Raw genomic sequence first — 21,320 nt, 5'->3', positions numbered from 1 at the left:
ATACACAGTTATATCCAGAGTTATCATGTGTTTGGTTAAGTTACCAGATGAGTTGAATATCTTCTCACAATATTTGCACTTGAAAGGGTTTCTCTCCAGCGTGCGTTCTTTGTTCCTTTTTTTTTTTTTTTTTTTTTTTTGGGGGGGGGGCGCCCAAGGGGGATTTAAACCCCCTAAACCTCCCCCCGTAGATCCGCGCCCGAAGGGAAATGACTAATTTTCCCTTTTTCTCCCCCTGGAGGGTTTTTCATCAACTACAATCAATTTCGATTTAAAAAATCAACTTTTAAGGATAAATCACTTTTGGCTTAAAACTGATGCTCGTGAGCTGTTTCATCGACTCAAATTTAAACTAGAATTGATTTTGATAAATATTAGGTTAAATGTAATAGGGCTCTGTAATCAAGGCTAGTCGGTTTTGGGTCAATAAACCACAACATTGCGTCGCTAAACTACTGCAAGAAAGGTCCTCGAAAAGTAAGTAAATTACGTTCTGTTGACACAAAAATTGTTATTTTGGTAGAAGGAAAGTATTTCTCTCATTTGTAACCGAACGATATTTGAAATGAATATCAACTAAAAGCATTCCCCAACTGAGCGAAACTTAAGTTAACTCTTCGAATTGCACCGGTTCATGCATTTCCGTCCCATTCATATAGCCTACATTCATGCATATTTAAATGTAGCCTACTTGTGTAACGATGTTGAATATTTGGTTAGGACATGTATGTAAGAGATAGGCCTATAGTTTATTCTTGCCTTTGATAACAAAATAAGTCTACCACGGCTTTAGAAATCATCGTGTTGTATGGTCTTGCCGATAAGTCTAGTGCTTATAATTGTAGATTTAGGCTTACATTCCGAATCTAGGCCTAGATCCAGGCTAGATTACTTTTTGTTTTGCCGGTATGCAGTACGGTAGCCCTTGTTTTGTGTTAATAACATTAACAATCAACGGGATCATTGCTTTAACTTCAACATTTTATGCAAGAAAATTCGACTCCACAGTGTCAGACCAAAGACCAAGTTAGATCTTGAATACGATTTTGGTGTAGATTTATTCTTCATGATACTAGATCTAGGGTAGATGTAGACCTAGTCTTCACACTGCAACCATTGTGCAGGACTAACAGTTAGAGCTAGTCCCTTAGTCCTTGATCTTGACAACTTGTATTTTTGTGACATCTAAATTGACAGGAGTTAAATCTAGTCTACATCTGACATTAAAAAGTTAGATTTTAGACTAGATGTAGAATGTTATGTAGGTCTAGTACTAATAGGCTCATGTATCAAGCTCTCCTATTTTGTTTTTCTTTCAGAGTCAGAGATGGAGTGGACCTGGACATTTGAGTCATATCCAAGAAATAGACCTCTAGTCTAAGACTTTTCTCACCGTGTCTTCAACGTCTTGGACTAACTTCTCATCCTACCTCGGACCCGCTGAAAGGGTTTGGATCTGCATAATGTAATCTAGTTCAAGGTTCTGCATATTCTACCGTGCTAAGTGGCCTTTTGATGTAATTTTGTTTGCAGAGTTTGAACCCCGAAATTAAAACGGTGAGGTTTGTTTTTCTTCTTCTTCTTCTAGACCTACATAAATATGAATTACTAACTTGTTGTTGAGTTTATAGTCCTGATATTCATTTATGATAAAGAGTTAAAGATAAAGACCGGTTATGGTCATGCGATTGCATGGTGAAAGAAACGTTGTGGAATCGATCAGTAAAGGTTAATCATCTAGCATTAGTGTGTACTGCAAGGTTCTGGAATCATCAAAATGATAAGACATTTGACCCAGTCTTCGTAAAGTTACAAGCACTGTAGACATAAAGATGTATATGGGACTACGCACAGGTGCGCGACACGTGCGTTTATCTCTCACAGTCCAATAGATAAACTAATTTACCAAATATATCAATTAGTATGCGGTTTCCCGGCAAAATTGTTATTATCATGTATTATGTAATAAGAGCTTCCATTACATTTTTTGAAATTGGTGCGTTTCCTATACTGGTCTTTACCTTTAAGATACCGGATTTCGGATTTTACAATAACAAACTGAAAAGTATGTGTTCTTAATTTAAGAGGAAGCCAACCATGACAGGTAAAACACAAAGATAAATTACTAGCCAGACTTTTGATCAATAGTGTACATAGCATAGGGCAGCAGTTAAAGTATAAAGATGTGGTTGAACAAACTCTATGCATGATGTAAGTTTCAAACTGTTTGTTATGTACCAGTTTAGGTGTCTCTTTCTCTTCTATTCACTAGAGGGTATTTTTTTATCAATTCTCTGTACAATGGGGTTTGGTTCAAGATCAGATTATCTAAGATTAAGATTAGACTGCTGTAGAGTCAGATTAAAAATGAAAGCTAAAGTTTAAGATTAACACATTCAAGATCAATATTTTAAAGAAATGTTTCGGATCAAAATCAAAATCAAGATGAATCCAAAATGTGTATTATAAAAAAAAAGGTTCCACGTTTCATAGTCCAATTGATACAAATATCACATTTTCAAAAACTTTAAATGTGGTTAGTTACGTGACATAGTGGTTTGACTCAAATACATTTAAATTACAATTGATCAGTGATGAAAATGTACTTTTGTTCAGTTGAACACATTAAAGTGAAAACTATTTTTCTGTGAAATATATTTTCTGTGAAATATATTTGCTCTGTTTATGGTATATGTATATCTCTGTTTTAAATCTTAGGTTGCAAAGTAAAGATCTGTGGCATCTACATGAACTGCAAACTCATGGCATCTGGATTTTCATACCTAAGGTCTTGTCCATCTCTTCAAGTTGAAAAGGTAAGCGGTATCAGTTTACATAATTCATCTTATTATGTTTTGCCACGCCCCCTAAATCAATTAATAAGAAAGAAGAAAAAAAATAAGTACAGTTCTCATAATCTTTGTTAGAGGTCTAATTACGATTTTACCCAAACTATTGTATAAAACATACACAAAATGATTATGATTTTTTAAATTTTGTTTCCAAAGCCTAAAAATAAATTATTTATTATCTTTTCTAACTAAAACAGCTTTCGTATCAATATTTTAAAAATAATATTTATTATCCTTCTACTTGACGTATTTTCCAATCAAAGAAATTGACATGATTATAAATACAAAGTTTGTAGATAGATTGAAAAATTACACTAGTATTTATTAATATTTGTATTACATAACTTTCAATTTCAAATTCTAGACTGCAGAGCTTGAATCCCCTGCAACATTATGCTTCATATGAAACATCAGCCAGCCTACAGATTCAAGCTCCCTTTTCCAGCTCTAAGCAAGAGGGACCACAATGCTATTAGATGATGGACTAGTCGCTTTCTCATTTAACCACGACTACCAGTGAAACAGATTTTCAAATAAATTCATCTGAAGATATTAAAAGTGCTCCAGTCTGTGTACTAAAAGTTGCCATCGAGTATGGAGTATATTGGTTTGATAAGTTGAAGTAATTACAGTTGAAAGATAAAACTAAAGTAATAATCCATATTCAGTTTAATAGCTCTGCAACTTAAGCATGCACTTTCGAGAAATATCTTGCTAAGTGTTGTTGCTTATCTAAAAAGTTATGATTCTGTCATGGAGGCTGTTGTTTCTAAACTTACATTACATAGATAAATCTTAAAATATCAAATTGGAAATTTTAAAGTAGCAATTCATCTGAGCAACAGTGGACCAATTTGAGGGCCTTTTTGGAAATCTTAGTAGAGTTTATGTTGGCATAAATATGTGTCGATAATTACCTGTTGATACCTGAATTGGATATTCTTAGCAATTACACAATAACAAATACAAAAGAAATAACTAAACATTGTAATAGCAGTAAAAACAAATTTGTCCGGCAGGACATAATATATCAACTCGGATTCATGTTGTCCTTAACAAATTTTCAAAGCTGATAAAACAAAAGATTATTAACTTCATATAGACAAACTGTTGTATCAAGAAAAACACATTTTCATCAACTGCATTACCTTACATGACAAAGTGTATTAACCTTAGATTAACAACCATATTACTAGTTACAGCAATCCTTACCACAAATGTTACTCTTTTAATCTCCACCAATGTATCTCGACTACACAGTGGCAGATATTAGCTGCAATAGTTTTAACAACCGGTTGTCACTTAAAGAGCAGTACTTTCATCTGTGTCATTGAACACGTTTTTATTTTATCCCTTGAAATAAATTGTTATTGCTCATCAGTCATAAAATGTAGATTTTCATGCATTAAAGCATAAGAATAGCTATAAGACTTTAAAGCTTGACAAAATTGTGTAAATGTTTTTTGTGTTTGAGCAATGTATAGTTTGTCATTTAATAAGAAAAAATGAGTTATGCAAAAATTGAATGGATGAGATTGTGCGCTAACGCATAATTAGTAATTATGAAATGATGATAAAGGGCAATGATATATGATTCAATGATGGTGTGTTTGTTTGAGTGATCAGATAACCTAGCAATGCTTTTGTTAGAAGCCAGTGGTTATTATTTGTATTTTTTAAAACTTTATTTATTTATTATTATTTTAATCATTATAACTGTTTTGTTATTGGGGGAGGGGGACGTGGAAGAACAAAACAATCACTTTGAAGGGGACAGAAAGCAAAGAGTTATGATAGCAGTGTGGTTGTGTGTTAATGAGAGAGAGAGAGAGAGAGAGAGAGAGAGTATGAATGGAATAAGGGCACACATTTATAAACAAATAGATAATTAATGGCACAAAACTTGCCTTTAATTTTGTATAAAATTGTAGATTCGCCGATACATAAGAACACTGTTAGCCTTCATTTACGACTTGCAAGCAAATCAATGCTTGAACATATCGGATTAATAATGGGATGATTTTTGTTTTAATTCTTTTTATTTAGGGTTACTCTTTCAGTATTAAGACTGTTTCCTGGAAAACCCTGTACAAATACGCTGAAAGGAAATTGAACAAAGTTTAAATACATATCATTTAAATCACATATCATATCATGGATTATTTGTTTATGTTTTTGTTTTTAAATGTTATAAACCAGAATATAAACACGAAAGAAGATTAGATATTTGACCAGCTTATTAAATATAATATACTTCCTTTCAAAACGAAAATTAAAGCAGGAAAGCTGAAATACTCGTTTTTGTTTTTTGTATTACTGAAATAAACAGTCAGTAAATGGGATTTAAAAAATCCGAACATGAACATACTAAGAGTATTATATGTTTTACGCATTCTCTGTCTGTTTCTCTTTCTTAACTTCTCTGTTTTTTGTATGTCATTCTACTATATATATTCCTATCTCTTCTATATATATATGCCAACCCCCCCCCCCCCTATATCGCTCTCTCTCTCTCTCTCTGCTTCTTTTTCGTTAGTCTAACACCTAACGCACCTAACCTCCATCACTTTGTTTTCTGAACATAGGTTACAGAGGTGTGGAACTAGAGAGGGCGGCAGACTGGAATCTCATCTGAAAGGTCTTGATACATTTCCATTAGGCCTCCTCAATGTGTGGCTTCGTCATGTAAGTATCGCTCCACGTTTTGTGCACTGTACACGTTCACTGTTACTTGTTTTCATCTGCATAACAACTGCCATGACGCTAATATTGTTCTGAATTATCGTTTTTAATATTCAATTTGTAAATATTCATTCCACTTTTGGCCCATTTTCTTTGTTAACGTTTTTTCTTGTAAAATCATCCCCTTCTGCTTCGTAATTTGTTCAAACTGTTTTATATTTTGAGTTTCCTGGCTTGGGAGAAATCACTATCTATGATGCAGAGAGAGACATAGCTCAGATCACAGCTAGTCTTCGTCCGACGGGGACTCTTTTGTCTCTGTCCCGGGTGCGCATATTTTTTTTTACACAACTGTTTAGCCATTTTCGCGAAAAAAATCCAAGAAGTGCTCTGGTGAAAGAGTCTAAGTCGTCAGCGCACTATAATGTACAAGCACGTACACCTAGGGAAGGGAAGATGACAAAAAGGGGACAACAACGACAGTGGATAGGATATGGAGAAGGAAAAACAAGGAAATACATAAGGAAAGAAAAGAGGATAAGTCAAAGGAAGAACATAGAAATACATAATTGAAGAGGCTAAGACTGTAAGAGGATCATAGATCTAGACTAAGGAAAAACAGGGAAATACTTTAAGAAGGAAAAAGGGAATCTATCAGATTAAAACAAAGAAATAGATGCATGACGAAGGAGAAAAGGATAGATTGAAGAAGAAACAAGGAAATACATAAAACAAAAGAGAAGAGGTTATAATAAGGAGAACAAAAGAAATACATAACGAAGGTCGAAGGAGAACTGGGGGATAGATAGAAGGAAAATCAAAGAAATATATAGCGAAGGAGAAAAAGGATAGATTGAAGGAAAAAAGAAAGAAATACATGACAAAAGAGAGAGGATAGATTGAAGGAGAACACATAAATATATAATGAAAGAGAAGAGAGGATAGATTTAACCCGAAACAAATAACGAGTATGATTATGTACACATTTACAGCTCCAGCAATCCAACAAAACTGCCAAGGGTAGCGCTAGACTCTGTCTCTAGTCGTTTGCCCAGTATATTTGACTGAAGTGGCTAAACAGTTGTGTAAACAAAAATATGCGCGTCCCGGGTCTCTGTCTTTAGTGTTGTTGATGATTGTTATCCCATTTTCTAGACTCCATGCTCAAAAGAATATCGAAACGTTGCTAAATGAAATAATCTATATTCCTCTCTCCCATGTGTTCCTATTACGTTTTTACACGTAATTCACTTTGTTTCCTCTGTCTGAATTTGCACTTCAACATTCTATCAAATATTTCATCAAATATTATCCTTGTTTTCGGTGTTGTTTCGATCGTACGATTTTAAGTATGATTATTATCTTTATTCCTTGCATGAAATTGAGAAGTTAATTTCTTCAATCACTTCATTGTTGGCTCTTTTTTAGGGGGGGGGGGGGGGGTGCTAGGAACGTTATAACTGGAGCTCATTCACTTGACCTTGCTGTTTTCGGTTCATTTAACTTTTCATATTTTTTACATTAAATTGTTATTTTCAGTTGTGCTACCACTCTTAAAACCATTTTTAATTATACCATTGATTATGTCTGTGTTTAATGTTGTATGCTTTTTAATAATGCCCCCCCCCCCCATGTTGCTCTCCGGTTGTCTCTTTCTCTCTTTTTGGGGCGTTCTTTATCTGCATCAGAGTCGGCGCTCACGGGGAGGGGGAACAATGCCCCCTGTTTTGTCCAAGTACACCAGAAGCGCTTCCTTTTAAGAAAGAAAAGTGTTCATTTTTATAGTGCTGCAAGTGTCCCTTCCCCTTTTTTATGTACCCTTCATCAAATTTGCAAGGTGCCTTTAACTTTGACAAATGACCTTTTCCTTTTTTATGAATTCCCTTTTCCCGTTTTTCTAACTGCCCATTTTCATCTCTGATGTATCCCTTTTTTTTTACAACTGAATGATTGACTAATAGGTTTATTGAGAACATTAATCATACAACAAAATTGAAATGAATAACAATAACAATCATGCACGTGTTTTTAAAAAAATATATGCAAATTTTAAAAACGATATATATAGACCATGTCAATTTTTCAGCATTAATGAGAAAGAGCGGAAGCAAAAATCAGAGGAGAGAATAGAGAACAATGAAGGAGAAGAGAACAACGCTAAGCAGAACGACCGAGAAAGGAAAATAGTAGGAGAGACAGAGAGGTAGAAGAGGGTTGATAGAAACACAAAAGGAAGAAGAAAACTAGGAGAGGAATATGATGAGATTTGGAAAATACAGAGGAAGAGTTAGAGGAAGGGGAGGAAGGGGTTGAGGAAAGTTCGAAGTAAAAAAAGATTTGGGACATGGTGGATCTCTATGGATAATGATACGATTCGAGTGCAACCCATACAACTAATGCTTTACTTTTACAGACAATATGAATGTACGAAGCGGGGGCTAGGGTAGGGGGCAGTTTCCATAAATAAAAAAAATATTGCATTTTACCCCGGTTCCCAACTTTAAAAAATCCTCTGGACGGCCATGTATTATGGTTCAGGGCATGGGCACACAAAGGATTTTTTTAATGTTGGGAACCGGGGTAAAATGCAATACATTTTTGCAAATGTATTGCATTTTCTGTTTTTTATTTTATTTATGGAAACTGCCCCTTACCCTAGCCCCCGCTGCGTACATTCATGGTTCAGTGACAAAGCAATGGCCTCGTAACTGTGAGGCCCCAGGATCAAAACCGTCTCGATGTGCTATATTAGTGCCCTTTTGTGGGGCATTAATCCTCATTACTTTCATTTGTGACTTAAGGGCGTAGGTCCCCTAGTTGATAAGCATAATAGCATACACATGCTTTAGCAGTCACGCAAAACACACATTGGCAAATTATTATTCAATAAAATCTGAGAATGTATACTATTATATAGATCTATTATTTTTAAATTATTTTTAAAATAATTCCATAAATTGGGGTAAAACAAAAGTATTCCAACTTTATGAGCGACAGTGTACTACGGGCCCATTGTGACTCAGGTCCAGCAAATGCAAAAGTTATGATAACCTGGAAAGGAGGTTACCCATTACAGGCGCGTATGCAGGACTTTTTCAAGGGGGGGGGGGGGGGGGGGTTAAGAGGACATTTTTTTTTTTTTGGTCTCGAAATTTGAAAATTTGACATTTCGCTCCACTGGGGGGGGGGGGGGGGGGTTACACACATACAAATATCAAAGGGGTGGGGGGGGGGGACATTTATCAAGGTGGTCAGTGTAACAACCACCGGTATAAAAAACACTTAAACCTTTGGTCTTATCATTACCCTGAGGTTAACAAAAATATTTCTTCATTTTTTATGTAAAATCCAATGAATATTTAAACACTGCACTTCTGTGTCGTTAAATATTATTAATCTTATCATAATTCCACTATGTTTTCTCGTTCAGGATGGTGTGCATTGTCGGCATTACACCATTACTCACACTCATTGAGCCACAGTGCAGCTGCAGCTGACATAGTGCATTGCCTTGTACCTGACATCATTTTTTTCTCACATTGGATGAGTTCCAGTGATGACTACACACTACCCGGTCAGGTTCACAATCACACGCTGCGTTGGGCCGTATGCATAAAAAGTAGCAATTGCTTGTGCTAGCCTTTTACTTGAATCCGTATGCATAAACATAAGCAATTGCTTGCAAGCAAATGCTTTTGCTAGCAAGCACAAGCAATTGCTTGATGTCCGCAAGCAATTGCTTAAAAACGTATGCATAAAACGAACCTTTTGCTTGTTCTTATAAGCAATTGCTTACGTTTTTTCAAGCTCCGTCATAGCAGCTTGAGCTCTTGCTTAATCGGGACGTTCGCGGTTAAGCATCATGTTTATGCTCGTTAGAGAAAAACCAAAGTTGTACAGGAGTAGAATAAATATGTGTATTTGGGTGTGCGCTTGTGTGTGCATGTATCGGTGTTTTTTTTTCATTTTGTTCTGAAATATGTCATCCTGGAATGTTATACTGCCATGTCAGGAAAGGCTACCCCACACGCATGACATTTGAATACACTACTAGTATGCGAAACCCGCATTTGTTCTCCCATGAATGATGTTCGCACCGGCATGACGTCGCTATTGTTGAGATCGTAAGCAATTGCTTGCTGGAGGCAAGCAGAAGGTTTGAGCACAAGCAAAATGTTATGCATACGGATTTAAGCAATTGCTTGAGCTTGATCTTTTGCTTGACAAGCAATTGCTTGTGCTTGAAGCAATTGCTTGCAAGCAATTGCTACTTTTTATGCATACGGCCCATTGTCTCGTACCTCATATATACCTGATCTACTTCAGGGTATTTGTTAACCCCTTTTCCTACAGGAACCGGGCTATCTGCGTATTAAAGCTATGGGGAATATGTTACATCAGTAGTCAACACGTTAACTTCCAGGAGAAATTAAGTTCAATTTATTTCATCTTCATGTTTAGATAATGTAGGCCCCTGCTAACCAGCTTTATGCATTGTCATTGGTAATTATGTTATTGAATGTAACTCTAGCCTCAATTCCATCATCGTACTTGGAATAATTTCACTCCTTATTACAGTTTTTCAAATTATCTTAGCTGCATGTTGTTTTACATTAAGACATAAACACTTATGTACAAATGTGTTGTTTGCGCTTTTTATGAATCAAGTGTAATGATAATCGACATTGTAGATTCATAAGAGACCCGGCTGTTTAGGAAATGTTGTGAGAACTTGTGGAAACATACAAATTTGAGTTGTTTCCAAATGGTTTTAGGTGAACGTTTAATTCATTATTTGTTTTAATTTGTTTTTGTCTTTTCAATTTTTTTAGAAAGCTATTCGAATTTCGAAAATAACTTCAATCTGCAATGGGACTATTTCCCCAATCTTTGTACAAACATGATACTTGCATATATGGATTGATTTCGAATGCGAAATACTGCAGGAAATACATGCTTATTGTTTTGTGGATCTTTAAACACAATACCCCTATTCGATTGGGGGAGAGATGAAGGAAAAGGAAACAGAACGTGAAATAATACATGTAGTATATTGCTGTACTGCAAGGTTTTGGAGACATCAAAATCATAATAAATTTGGCCGAGTCTTGGTAAAGTAACAAGCACTGTACACAGAAAGCTATATATGGGACAAAACACATGGTGTCGGGGCTAGTACTACCTTGATTTCCTTGTCTTTCTATGCGCATTACTCAGCCAGTATACATTTTCTTCCAAAATTGTTTGGCACATGTCATTTATTTGTAATCTTGAACATTCAGTATAAGTTTCGTTTGATTCTGTGAGAATGAATTTTCTTTCTTTTTTACCAGAACTAGAGTTTATCTTTAATGACCTTGTATTACGCTTGTATTATTAATTATATTTTCGGAGCATTTATATCAAAATAATGCAATTTATGTCAGTACTTGACATCACCATTTAATTTTGATAGATTATACCCAATGAGTCCCATGGAATGCATGGAGCTAATTAATGTACTTGTTGTAATAATGTAAATATCTGTATTATTGTACATATCTTTATTATGAACCAACGTTTTTATTATATGTACTTTATATGTATTATATGTATATACATACATACATTATATCAATCAATATTTCGACAACTACACCTTGGATTGCTACTAGAGTAGCACTATTTATTGTAAATAGGTTTGTGTGACGAAAGAATTCACGAAGTTCATACAAAAGATGCATATATGTGTTAGAAGATTAAGTAATTGTAAGCTTTTGTAAGTGATAATTACATTATGTAAATCATTACAGGTACATACGAAACTAAATATTATTACTTTTTATTATTTCATTCTTTATTATGCAATTGTATCATTTATGGGGATAGCCCTATAGAAGACGTAGAATCCTTTACTTGTTATTCACACAAATACAGTACACATCTTACTCATTTAATGACTTAGATATGATAACAAAAAGGAATACAATAAGGTGAGGCTGGAAACTAATGGTTCTCTATAGTGGTGGTTTTATTGTCTGAATACACATTTGTATGTGTTCTAAAAAAGGGAAATAGAAAACAAAAATAGCAAAGAAATAAAATACAATGCATATAGTAATCATTGGTTTTATTACAACTCTACGACAGTTAAAACTTACATGTATGATATCTGTACAAGAAGATGTATATAAACATTGAGTTATCAGGTGGCAAGTGATTAATCTGGATCTTGATTCCTGAAATTGTGGTAAACGCAAAAATATGAATGTTACCACAGATGTCCGAACAATAAATATTGATGACTCTTTCATTATGAAGGGATGCGTTGTTCTAGCGCCACCTTGTGACTGCTTTAGTAATAAACCACATGAAAAACTGTGTAGTCGATACCCAGGAGACAACGTGTAACTGGTGTATATCTCATCGTCCCCAAGATCTCTCACTGCAATCATGTTTTTGGTGAACGAAGAGAAAATATCTATTACATCTTTATTGTCTAATCTCATTATATACAGTGCGTCCCAGAAAAAACGAAACCGAGAATTTTCGATGTTTTATCATAACATATAGTCACATTTATATTTAATTAATGACACATATTTGGAAAGCTTAGACCCTCTTCTTTTCTTTGATGCAACTTATATGATGCATATTCCACGCATGAGTGATTAACATCAATTTGAAGAGAGAAAACCGAAAAGTCATTTGGCGGGCGGTATCTGAATTTCAAAAAGAAAATCACATTTCAGCCATGCATGAAGTCTTTCGTCTACGGCTGATTGTCAACGAAACGGAGTTACGTCTTTTGTTAATTACGTTTGTTGATACGGCAGGCAGCCAGCGAAAACGAATTATTTTAATAAAATTATGGAAATGTAAGCACTACTTTAAACAAACAGAACTTTGTTTTTCCTAGCTCATTTTTCCTGATTGAGGTGTCATATGAAAGGACAGAAACTTAACTTTCTAGAAATGTGATTTTCTTTTTGAAATTCAGATATCGTCCGCCAAATGACTTTTTGTTTTTCTCTCTTCAAATTGATTTTAATCACTCATGCGAGAAAAGTGCATTATATGAGTTGCATTAAATGGAAGAGGAGGATCTAAGCTTTACAAATATGTGTCATTTATTAATCATAATTGTGTTTAAGTTATGATAAAACGTCGACAATTCTCGGTTTCGTTTTTCGGGGACGCACTGTATAAGGATTTTTCTTGACATTCCAAGTATCTAAATAATAGGCTATCTATGAGGGTCAAATCTGACTGACATGAGCGCTATACAAGAACCCACTATTATCATTATTATTATTATTATTATTGTTATTATTATTACTATGCATTTTTAGTAGTACCTCAAGGGAGAGGACATGATGGGAGAAAAATTGAAGAAGTTATATTTTGTACATGACAAACGGGACAGTTGTCCTTAACTACGTCACAATCCACTGGCAAAAGTGCCGACTTGAGAAACGCATATATCATATTTCAAACTTGCATAACTCTTTCATTATGGGTTATATTTTTTTCTCAAATTTTCGTCATTCAGATTGGTTTTGTTCTACTGTCATACAAGTGAGGATTTGATTGCCCCCTCCCTTGCCCATATTGGAGTGATGACGTAATACATACAGTTTATCCAGAGTGTGATGGGGGGGGGGGCATGCCCAGTCCGTAGATACTCAAGATTCATTCAAGATTCAAATGAGGTTTTATTCACGACTTGTCAACAAGTCCAAAGAATAAAAATGCAAGTTTACATCAAACATACAATCATATAAAAAAAAAGGCATTCAAAAACATATATTTATATAAAGAAAACATAGCAAATGGGAAAGGAAAACAAATATATATATATATATATATATATATATATATATATAAATGAATTGACTTATGTTTGTATTAAAAAAGTATACAGTTAAACAATCCATCGTTTCATAACGTGTAATTAGTTGAGTCTCCATAGACTGATGTAATATCAAAACATCAAAACATCAAGGGGTATCCAACAACAAAAAATAAAAAATACACGATATGAAAATATTGCTGGCAAAATTGAGTAAATGTTTAAATCAAAACAAATAAAATAAAATGTATACAGATACGGGAATTCAATTGAGTGTACCGTAGGCTAAACTGTGATAAAATGAAATACAAAATTCACTCAGATGGTGTAATGAATATTAAAAAGTATTAAAAAGTATTAAAATTGGAATATTGGCAGTGTGGTAATCACAAGTGTGACATGAGTACAGTACACGTATAATGATATTGCACATGAACAAAATTAGAAACCATTAGATAAGAATGGCAGTAAGAATGGCAGGTAATTAAAGAACGTTGTACTGTGAAACATCATCAGAAGGGAAGAGGTGGAGAGGAGGAGGGAGTGACAGAAAGTGAGAGAGAGGGAGAAACAGAGGGGAGGAAGGAGAGCCGACGGGAGAAAGAGGAAGAGGTAGAGAGAGCAGAGCAGAGAGAGAGAGAGAGAGACAGACAGACAGATGAGAGAGAGAGGGGGGGGGATGGGAGTGAAATAGAAATAGAGAGGAAAGACCAGAACTGAAGAAGAGAAAAGTAAATTTGAAAAGTAACAAGTTCAAATAGAGAAAAGGGATGAGAGAGTGAGAGGAAGGATACAAATTGGCGTCAAAATCTGAGGAACACTGTAGTCCTCATTATGGTCAGTCAGAATCTTGTCCAGGATAGCTGACTTACGAGTAGGATCCTTGACTATCTGAGACAACGAGGTATGTCTTTCAATCTCATCAGTTTCTAGGTCATTAAAATCTCCCATGATAATTAATGAAGCGTTGGTGGAATGAAGACGAGCACGGTCAACCATATTGATAATGTGCTCAATCATTTCAGCTCGATGTGGAGACCGCGGGGGATGGAGATGCACTGCAGCAGAGGATCTTTTGCGGACCCAGAGGGCTTCAAGATGCGGGGGACTGTGTCGCTGAAGACCTCCGTAGGGTTCATATCATCTCGCACGTAGAGTGCAACACCCCCTCCCTTCTGCCCTCTTTACGGTCCTTGTGGAAGAGATGATACAACGGCAACTGGCATGCTGAAGCAGGATTCGCATCAGAAAACCAAATTTCGGTGACTGTAATCAAATGCGTATCCTTGAAGTTAGTCTGTTGTATAGCATGGAACTGGTTGAATTTCTTGTTCAGCGATCGTGCGTTAAAGAGCATTAAGGTGGGAAGGCACTTTGGAGCTCGATGCTGAAGTTGAATATCAATCAAAGATTCATTGGTACGAGTAGCAAACACATCCACATCATGATGAATCCTGCCCCGGATGAGGACAGGAATTGGTGATTCGACTACAGTGTCACTTAAGGGAACTGACGAATCCCATGGTATAAATTCCTGAAGAGGTAGATATCGATGGCTGCATCTGCGGTGTTGACCACCTCGACTACCACGACGAGTTCGTAAAATCCCAAGGTCTTTAAGTCTATTAAAAATATCCTGTGAAACTGCACTTCTTGGGTATTTACTTCTCAGTTGATACAGTTTTGAGGCAGAATATTGGATAGAAGTGCTATGTTGCATCATGCTTGTCCAATGAAACGAATAAGAATAATTTCACGGGTACGAGTTCACTTTGTCATTAAACATGTACAAAGCCAATGACAATAGGGACTTTTAGATTGAGTGGACGAGAACACGACGAACGCCTATACTGATCATGCGTGTCAACGTACTCAACTGCCCATGTTGACTACAATTAAAAATCTATATTGCACTCGGCGATAAACATGCATGCAGGAAGTAACACTATGAACATGACGGAGAATGAAAGAGGACAAAATATACAGTTCCTCATTCTACCCTAAACAATTGCTGTGGTAGAACTGCTATTATGTAAAAATGTGTAGAGCAGGTGAATATGCATGTGACACCTGTTCTACACATTTTTACATAATAGCAGGGAAGGGATGTTCCTTTGTCTACCTGAGGAACTGTATATTTTATGCGCACGCGGCATATACTAGTACCGTACGAGATTTAGGAAAATCAAGGTTGACGCATTCTCGATCGCCCACTGAGACGACGTGACGCATGCGCAGTGCCTTAAAATGACGTCACACGTTGCAGTCAAAGCTGTCGACGTGCAAATCTAAAAGTCCCTAATGGTATGCAGTACTCACGTTCACTTTGTATGTGTGGTGCTAAGCACAGAAATCCACGCAATGACAGTGCAGTAACGAAAAGCACAGAGGTCCAAAACATGGTCAAAATTGACGAAAACCCGTAGTTGAGATAGCTAAAATGACTCCATGTAGTGCATAGAAAGAACTGAGATCCTTCTAACAGAGGAATACAAGCCGCAAAATAGTATTTAAAAAAATGATACCCCATTCACAGTGGTTTTGAAATTTGTAGCGGCGTTGTAGCGGAGCGGCGACACCGCCATAACACCGCTACAAATGCATTCACAGTAGAAAAGTTATCCCGCTGCAGCAGCGGGATAAATATCATGTACCCATTCACGCTGCAGCGGGTGATTTTTATTACCTCCGTAACAAACACGTGTATGCATGGCTCATGACCCGCGAGTGACCCCGATATGACCGGAAATACTTCAGCGCGGGGTTTTAGGGTAAACATGTCAAGTTGCTTTTTGTATCCTCGATCATATTACTTTTTAAAAAACTAGCATTTGTATTGCTTCCAGTCAGAATATCCTAATTTTTTGAAGTGTGAAATATTTTTATTTGGATAATTATAATATCTACATAATAATAAAATCAATTTGAATCCACTGGTTACTTTATTTCTATTTCACTTTATGTTCCCCATTGCTGGAGAAAAGAGGTCAGTGATAGGTAAGTAAACAAATCACACGTGTTTGTCGCGGTGTTATAGCGGAGAGCCTTCACACTGAGTAAACACCGCGACAGCAGCGGGACTGTCCCGCTGCTGTAGCTAGGCGAACCTAGCGATAGTTTGTCGCGGCGTTATCGCGAGGCGGTGTTATCCCGCGATAGTTTATAACGGGTCCGAGCCTTCACACTGAAGACAACACCGCGACAGCAGCGGGACAGTCCCGCTGCTGTCGCGGTGTTTGAGGCCACTGTGAATGGGGTATTAGAATCACAGCAATTACTACAGCAGCTCAATGTGGTGGCGCTATACGGTTATTGAGAACCGTTCTTCAAAAAACTGATTATTCGGAAGTGCACAAAGGGGGACTTCTCAATGTTTAAAAGATCTTTTAAAAGGATCAAAACCATCGATACACAGAGTTTGGCCAACTTGGTTTTAGTTAGTCACGACATGGCGTATTGTTTTTTGTTGTGTTAGCCCAACAAAACAGTTTTCGTCATATTCGGCCAAACTCAATCCGCGTCGGCTAAACTGTCCTACAGTCAAGGGCACTAACAAGGGATCGTTGTCGAGCGCCCTCTTACTATGTTCCTCGCTATAGGTTTACGATAAGAAAAGACATGTGACCAGGCACCACATAACCCTGAAATAACACATGGTAAGATTTTAAGCTCATCAAAGATATTTGTTGTTAGCATGTAATGCTCAAGTTTCAGTTTTGGGCTCTTCCTGAAACGGTATACTTTTAATCTGACAGCTAAGAAAGCCAGGTAAACAAGATTAATGCTTACCGTTGGGGACTAGCGCGTGGACTTGGATTTGAACCCTAGACCTCCTGGCTACTAGACTACTGCTTTCCTATAGCATTGTTATTAACGGGCTTTTACTGAACAGTCGTCGCAACTTTAAAGGCCCACTGCACTACTTGTAGCTACTTGCGCCCTCTATATGACAAACAATGCCTAATCGGTGACCATTGGTCCCCCATGATCCACTTTTCCTTAGGTTAACTGAGAGCTGAGTTGATGAGATAACCACCTGTCCAGTGACCTTGCAGGGCACTCTAATCCCTCCTGTAAACTACGGCAGATAAGCTTTAAGACTTCATACCTTAATTTTCTTGCTTTTAAATCTATATTTGAGGAACTTCAAAAGGGAAAATTTATCTCGGTATGATTTTTCTCAAGCGTTCCCGTGATGGAATTACATATTTAAAGACACCATACAAAAACCCGCGCATATTTCGATCAATGAACTCTACACTACGCATTGCGTGAAGTTCAGTGATTTCGGCTCACGAGATGCGAACTTAAAGGAGACCTCACCCCAAGAAATATTCAGAGAGATTCATTGCATTCTTACCCTTTAATCTACAAGCTCCCCCACCGAAGTGTATGAGAGATACATAAAGCAAGGTATTCTTAGCATAATGAACAGTTAACCAACACGACATGGGCATTGCCATTTGCATGATTACGTGACGTACTAATACGAAATCGTTTAATAAGTAAATGTTTTGACATGTATGGATGTTTCTTTCCTTTGTGTGTGTGGCGATGGAGCATTTTATTAACCTGTTATTATCTTTTGAACTAAAATTGTACAAATTGCATAAATACATTGATGCTCTTCTTCGGTGAAAATGTCGCATAAATAAAATAGATTTGTCAAGTGCTATAATTTTTTTTTGGAATGAATTATTCCCCTGTTATTTAAGCTATGATTTGTCCTTATTGAAAAGTAAATGGTTTGCAATGGAATTGAAAAGTCTTTCCCATTAGAGCTTTGTACAAGTTCGCCTGTTTTGTTACATTATCAAGAATATGGCTGCGCCCAAGTTATGCTATATTTTTTGGTGCTATTTTGAACCCCGGTAAGTGATGTTTTCCTGGCATCTACATGTACTAACACAATGAAGACCATAACAAGCAGTGCATGATAACGTCTTATTAAATCAAGTAACAGTTTAATACACAATTATCATGTGTTTGGTTAAGTTAAGGGGGGGGGGGGGTTCGACCCACTGACGATGACAATACTACGTGGATCTACGTAGATCCGCCACTGCAATGTTTCTTGAAATACGCCATCTTATTGTCAAAGTGTCGGGTGCAAGTTACCACTAATTAAAAAAAAATACTACAACAAATCTACAAAAACTCACGTTTCAACACGACAATTCCTAATCCAGGATACATTTAACAAGAGGTCAGCGATCGACCCATAACTTATGTCAACGTGCACTAGCGTGTTGGTGAAAATTCACATACGTCGGCATACGTTACTGCTATACTTCCCCTTCTTAATAATAGCTTCATCCCTTTCATTTTAATACCCTTTTACACCTCTGATAAGAGCCCCTTTCATTTTGACACGCCCCATTTATATTTCTAATATAATTATACCCTTTTGCCTTCTGTCAAGTGCCATTTCCATAAATGCCCCTCCCCCCTACAGCCCTAGTAAATGCCCCTATTACAATCTGATAAGTGCTCCTGTTTTAGACAAATCCCCCCTTTAAGGCCCGGTCACACAGCCCTCCACGGGCGTATCGCGGCCGAATCACGGCCAAAAATTTCTGCCCGTGAAGCAGACGCTGTTGGACGCTTTGAGGTCGCGATAAAGACGCGATACAGCCGTACTTTACCCGTCGTTACACGCGGTAAGAAATTCACACGCGGTTGGCCGCGCGAAAAAGTTTTGGGCTGCCCAAAAATTTAGACCGCGGGTAATCGCGGGCGGTACACGTGGTACACACGCGGTAAAGACGCGGTACAGACGCGGAACGAACGTGCTAGGACGTGCTACGGCCGCGGTTAAGACGTGGTTACACGCGGAATTGGACGCGAAATTTTAGCGGGTAATCGCGGGTGGAGCACGGTCATAGCACGTTTGTTCCGCGTCTGTACCGCGTTGTTATCACGTGCATTAGCGTGTGTACCGCGTGTAAGCGTGGTAGGCCGCGGTACCGCCGCGCTTCACCCGCGATAAGGACGCGGAACAGTCGCCGGCGTCTGTTCCGCGGGCATACCACGGGTAAACCGCGGGTAAGCCAATTTTGCACATTTTCCACCACGGGCAACCGCGGGCAAAAAAAAATCGCGAAATTTTACCCGCGATACAGACGCGAAAGGCTGTGTGACCGGGCCTTTACATTATCATAACTGCACTTTTTGCATCGTTGATGTACTATATGGAATCAGAGAATAATAATTATTAACGTGTGATAGCACAATTAGTAATACTATCTTCAATTACAACTACGACTCCGTAGAATCGTCTTTTTTCTGGTAGGTAAATTCTTGTGGTATGCACTCGATAAAAGCAAAGCAAATCACAACAACCAGAATCTGGTCTATTTTTTATAGGCTATGTAAAATCGAATACTTGTTTCTCGTCGTTTTTTTTTTGTCGAAAATGAGGCGTGGGTGTTGCATATTTTTGTTCATATTTGATATTTTGATAAGGAGGTCGCACATACAAATGGTATAAGGCATGGCTCCATATTAACTGGTGCTTATAGTCGTCTACGGCAAAATATTTGGGGTAAAGACAATAAATAAGGAAACCAAAGTTTATCAAATATTTGTTTAATTAAGTAGATCTATATAGCGTACAAACAAATAACTGGTTTTTTAAATAATATATTCTAGTCGAGTAGTTCAAAGATAGTCTTTAAAATGTTACAAAAAGGAAGCAAATCATAATAGTAGTAGTAGCTGTCTGTTGCGAAGCGACAATGACCGCCTTCATTTTCACTTTACAGCTGTTCTCCATATACAGCTCGCTGGCCTGCAGCAGTTGTCCAAGTCTTGATTTCAATTTGCCGGTTCCGCTTGATCGTGTCCTTGTACCGAAGCCGTGGACGACCAATCCCTCTTTCGCCAGCGGGTAGTTGCGAAAATAGTACTTGCTTTGGAAAATAGTACTTGCTTTGGTAAATCATAATAACACCACTACAATAGAGTACTTTTTATAAATGAGTAGCTACGATATAAATCAATATTATTAGTACTATACATGTTTATTTTAAACGATTTAGAATACTTTGTTATTTTTAGTTATTTTGAGTGTCTGTTTGTACATGTGGTTTTGGGAGGCAGTTACGTTTTACTGAATGTGAAGAAATCAAGGCCTCCCCGAAGTTCAGTCTGTAATGCCCTCTTGCGCACACCCTACAACTAAAGCATCTGGCGAGTCGTCGGCAACGCGATGCACTAAAAGTTGTGATATTCTACCACTTGTTAAGACTAATTATGGAGGAATTTCTGGCTAATTAAGGACACATATCTAGTTTGTATACTTGTTGGTTTATATAATGGCACTCTAGACAAAATACCCCACCCCAGGCCAAATAATAATAAATATATAATAATAATCATGGACATGGTTCAGTATGGAGATCTAGGAGATCTACTTGACATTACACCATTTGACACAAATGGGATTGACCACTCAAGATACCGCGATAAACTTTCATGCACGTGTTGAGACCTTAATGAAGTTCCCCGTTAACTACGCATTTATTTTACATCTACATCTAAGATATCACCGAATTAAATTTGTATCTGAAGCTAACATATCACATAACCAGGGAAAAGGCCCCAAAAGAAGGCGGGCGCCAAAACGATGCTTGCGGGAAAGAGAAACCAGGAATCATTTTTACTTGGCCTTAGTGTGGAAGAATACAACAGCAGCAGTGCATGTCCCCTGAAAAGAACAGCTTTTTGAATGGTTCACGCATAATGAATTCCTTGTGTAGTGTAGTGAGGTACTGATACAATCTTTATATTGACACTCGTTTTCATAACTATTCCAGACATGACATGACATATTTCTATATCTTTCGCTTTTGTTATACAGAATAACTGGTACCCAGTGACAATTATCCTGTCTCCCTGTCGTTCTCTCTCTCTCTCTCTCCCTCCTGCAGCCATCCAATCAGTCATGTTTTTCC

General features: G+C 37.1%; 1 long non-coding RNA gene across 1 annotated transcript; it reads left to right on the top strand.

The window, feature by feature from the left end:
- The first annotated feature begins 2,569 nt into the window (after positions 1–2,569).
- On the top strand, positions 2,570–3,324 carry LOC115927513. The gene is made up of 2 exons (XR_004065694.1): positions 2,570–2,816; positions 3,217–3,324. It is a non-coding gene; the product is annotated as an uncharacterized LOC115927513 (long non-coding RNA).
- The last annotated feature ends 17,996 nt before the right edge of the window (positions 3,325–21,320 follow it).

This window comes from Strongylocentrotus purpuratus, unplaced genomic scaffold (assembly GCF_000002235.5).
Source record: "Strongylocentrotus purpuratus isolate Spur 01 unplaced genomic scaffold, Spur_5.0 spur5_scaffold_20, whole genome shotgun sequence".
Lineage (NCBI taxonomy): Eukaryota > Metazoa > Echinodermata > Echinoidea > Camarodonta > Strongylocentrotidae > Strongylocentrotus > Strongylocentrotus purpuratus.
The sequence above is the reverse complement of the archived record's forward strand: the minus strand, read 5'-3'. Positions and strand labels throughout refer to the sequence as shown.